The sequence below is a fragment of the Pimephales promelas genome, chromosome 14 (assembly GCF_988280905.1).
Source record: "Pimephales promelas chromosome 14, fPimPro1.hap1.1, whole genome shotgun sequence".
Classification (NCBI taxonomy): Eukaryota; Metazoa; Chordata; class Actinopteri; order Cypriniformes; family Leuciscidae; genus Pimephales; species Pimephales promelas.
The window spans coordinates 29420295-29425075 of NC_142782.1; positions in this window are offsets into that span (position 1 = coordinate 29420295).

Genomic DNA, 4781 nt, shown 5'->3' on the forward strand with positions numbered 1-4781 from the left:
GCACAGTGTTTGATCATGATTTTTTCAAATGTCAGCAGAAACTTTTTGTGCTTTTTAAATATGCTTGTATAAAGTTCAGAAACCAGTGCGCAAATGTTCATAAAAAATGAACTGCAATCTAGAGTACATTCGTAGATGTGTATGACGAAGCTTTTTCATTTCATATCATGCAAGATTTAAATGGTGACATAGGCTCTAGATGAGGGTTTGCATGAGTTGCTGGCTTTTGTTTTCCAACCTTGCCTGACGTGGCTCCATTTTTGCAATTGTACATGCAAGTTTAAATTATTGAACACATTTTGTTTCAAGCATGAGAAATTCACTTTGACCATGATCAGTGCCAGAAAGTGATTTTTTTCCAAGACTTGCCATGAGTTCTGAGGTTGTTAGCCTTATGTTTATCTCGAAACCAAAAGTCAATGTAGTCTCAGCACCTTTTTTACTAATTTCATGTTTGTAATATGTTGTTATATGCACGTTAATTTAAGCTGTTTGTGCTGCTTGAATTTGATCTTTATGTAGCCACATAGATTCTCATTTGAACATCAACCTTGATTTAATTACATCAGCTGGAGTGACAGGGCTGACCGATCTAATGTACATTAATGTACTCTGAGATCTTGATATGCCCTTCAGCCTAGAAGAATCTAAACCAAACTGTGGCATTTAATAAACGGATATGAAAAATGTAATGTATAAACTTAATCAGTATACATATTTAATCATTTTATATAAAAACTATGGAGTTTAGATATAAATAAAAAAAAACTGATGGATGGATAGATGGATGGATGGATAGATAGATAGATTCTTAAGATTCTTATTTTCAAAAAGTTGAATTGGAATATGTATGATATTTGGTTTGGGCTGAATTCATTTCGGAACTTTAATATGTGATGATTTTTAGCACAGTGCTGCTTTGAAAGATACAATAATCTGAATCCGAAACCAAATATAATGTCTGAATTTTCAAACCTGCTGAAGATCCTAATGAGCAGGCTCACTTTCACTTTATATTCAGAGCTTTTCTGAAAAAGAAGAAGAAAAAACTCAAGAAGCTGTGCCGCTTTTTCATGATTGCTTTGATCAAGTGAAAATCATCATTGCCTTCAGATCCCACTCGGCCTGGCGTGTGTGAGGCTTTGAGTCGAGTTACTCAGAGAAGTCTCGAATGCCTCCGCAGTCGTGCTGGAGTCACACCATTCCTCTCTTTCTCTCTCTGACTGGAAGTGAGACTCTGGGGTTAATTCATACACCTACTCGTCACTCCACAGTTAACATAGCATCTGTTCTCGAAAACAGTTGCTGAGCCTCAGTCTTTGTTGCATTAGTAGATTAAACAGCCTTCAAGCTTCATTCTTTGGATTGTTTTTTGTCTTCTTTCGTAAATTCAAAGGTGAGAGAGGCTACCAGGGTGAAGCAAATATTATTGCTTCAATCCGTTATCAGTACAGTGTTGCTTTCAGTAATACTGTTGTATTTTTAATATGGTATGGTGCTAAATGGTATACTGACTAACCACTACTGACCAATATGGCTTTTTAATGACCGATACCAAGATCTGGTAACTCATATTGTGCCAGTTTAGAGTATTTTAGTATTTAAAAAATAAGAAAAAACAGAAAATCCAATATAGTCTATATATTTCAGATCAAAACATAACACAAGAAATTATCCAAATGTATTTTAATGTAATAATAATTTAATATTAACATTTAAAAGTTTAATTTTATATATTTGTTTACTTTTGGATAACCGTTTTTTTTTTTTCAGCATGTTTAATGAAAAAATTTGTATCCTGAAGTAAAAGTTTTAGATAAAATCGTCTGCTCCATTAGACTAAATTATGTATTTGTTTTATTTTCTTTATTTAGCACTGTACAAAAATACCAGCGTATAGGAAACTTAACAATATCGTTCATAAAGAAAAAAAAAATGTACTTGCAAATTTCAGCACAATGCTAATTTGTGTTAATCTCAGGTCCTTAGATGGGGCTTTTCCCTAAAAAAAATTAAAAAAAATAATTCATTGCAATAAAATAACTAGTTATTTTTTCAGAAATCTGATCTCATGAAGTAATAGACAAGCCCAGCAAGTCTTAAAGAAGGGACGGGCCATTGCTTTGCCTTTACTAAAACAAAAATAGCACCTCAGTTCTCAAGGCTTTGTTAGACTGTCATCTATGTTACAGCACTTTTTTTAGCCTGACCTCCTTGGGTGTTGAATCGTATGTTTGTGTACCGTGCCTTATAATTGCGGCGTGTGTGAAGTTTCCCGCGGTGCCGGCCGTTCACCCCTCCACAGCCCGTGGCCTCATTAACTGCTCCTCGTCCCACACACTCCCTCCTGAACGCCTAATTACCGCCCTCGACCCATGCTAATGATTGATTTACGGACCAGGTGCCTTGCGTACTCCCTGTCCTTGCCCCAGTGTAAATTTGCCAAGGCTGCAAAAGGGGCTGTGCAGATTTAAGGCATGATTGTTGTATTTATTTCAACGCCACTGGATTTTCTCTGGTTTAACTGCGAAAACTGTCCCGAAGCGGTTTGATTCAGCTGGAGAAAGCGATCTGTTAGCATTAGCATTCCTATTCATCTCAATGGCAGTTGTTCGGCTAGCACATTCAGCCACAGAAGTGCAATATGGATGCTTAAAAAAAAGTCACAACTGAAATATTTACTGTATAATCACAATTTTGCTTGCAAAAATGTATTTTGTATGAATAAACAGTTACTTTTAAACGGGTCTTTTACTAAAGATAGAGGACACTTAAAATAGTTAGTCTCTAATAGTGAGTAATTATTTATGCAGGTCATGTTTCATGTAATATATATATATATATATATATATATTAATAAAAAATAATAAATAAATACTAATAGGAAAAAATATATAAACTCAAAAAAATTATAAAAATATAATATATATATATATATATATATATATATAATATTTTTTATAATTTATTATTATTAATTTTGGTAATTATTGCTTGCAAAAATGTATTTTGTATGAATAAACAGTTACTTTTAAGTAAAAAAATAATATTAATAAAAAATAAATAAATACTAAAAAATGAAGAAAAAAAATGAGATAAAAAATATAAAAACTCATATATATATATATATATATATATAATTTCATAATAAATATTTTTCATAATTATTATTTTTTTGTAATTATTGCTTGCAAAAATGTATTTTGTAACGAAATACAATACGAAATAAATCTTGTAACGATTTATGCAGGCCATGTTTTGGGTAAAAAAAATATTAATAAAAAAATAATAAATAAATACTAATAGAAAAAATCTGATATATATAGGCTATATGAAAAATATTTTTCATAATTATTTTTTTTGTTTTGTTTTTTTAGTAATTACATTTATTAATGTTCAGTTACATGAGGCATAATAAGTTTGAAACAACAGCCACAACATGACAAAATGAAATGGCATGGCTTTTAAACATTGTATCTGTTTATAAATTTGGACGCTTATTCTTACTTTTAAGATACAAACTAATTAAAAAACTGGGCATCCCCATTTATTAATAAATTTGGTAGCCTGCTGAACGGTGTGAAGCGTTCACACTGACACCGAATTCACTCCTGTTTTGCGTTCTTCATCAATGGCCTCGTTTCTGGCTGTGCTTTGTGTGTGCATTTAGTAATTCTTCCTGTTGATTCACACAAGTCTGGCAAAGTGCGTGTCTCCTGTTAACAATACCGCGCCGTCATCTGTTTTCGTAGACTTAACAGGTGGTGCAGATGATCCAAACAGAATTGTCTTATGGTTCGTATTTGCCCACCCAAGACAAACGGCCGGTGAATTTCGTTGACAGGCGACTGCGTATCTCCGAGCTGATGAGCACAGGGGTGTCGGGAGGCGGGGAAGGTCTATGTTGGGAGGTTGTCCTGGGAGACAGATGGTGACTAGATCCTCTAGATGCCAAGAATGTTCTGGAAGATCTCCATGCTAACAGTCTCAGGCTTATGTAGGAGGTGCGTACATCGGCACCATGTTCAGGCACAGGCCACATCCACGTTCCATCTGTTCCCTGATCATCTTATCTGCATTGTGCCGAATGCCTATGGGTTTGCTTTGCGGTACACACCTGAAAATTGTAGCTGCGATGTTAAGCATTGATTCTCTGCACTTGAATTGAAATGTGGTGTATAAAATCACAGTGTTACCATTTATGTTCGATGTAGCAATGGGAAAATTGAACAATAAATCCACTGTTCTTATATATGCATATAAGGGCACTGTGTGAGACAGCTTAAACATTATTAACAAGAACAGACACACACAAGCATCTATTCGCACAATTCTCTGGCACCAGCTCGTCGCTTTGCGCTGATGTGTCACTGATCTGTGCCGGGAACTAAGATTCACGCTTCGCTCTGAAATTATGGAGCTCACCCTCTTGGCATGTTGAATCACCACCCACTAGAACTGGTAACAAGACCTACTATGCATCAGATGCTCGAAAACTCTAGCACTTAGACGGACAGAATTTTTAACAGCTTATCGCAGATGGCGAGAACTTTCTCATGCACTAAAGTTGAACACGCAAGACGCAGAAAGTAGTGCCAGCATTACTCATGGTTTTAGTTAAATGTTATACGTGAAAAAAAAAACCAACTAATGGATGTTTGCTTTGCATAATTACAGGAACTGTCTTGTAGACCGAGGATAGAGCTGACCCCTACCAAACCATTAAAGACTTATTAGGTTTTGAATAGGTTAGGTTTTGAAGCATGATATTGTGCAATGTA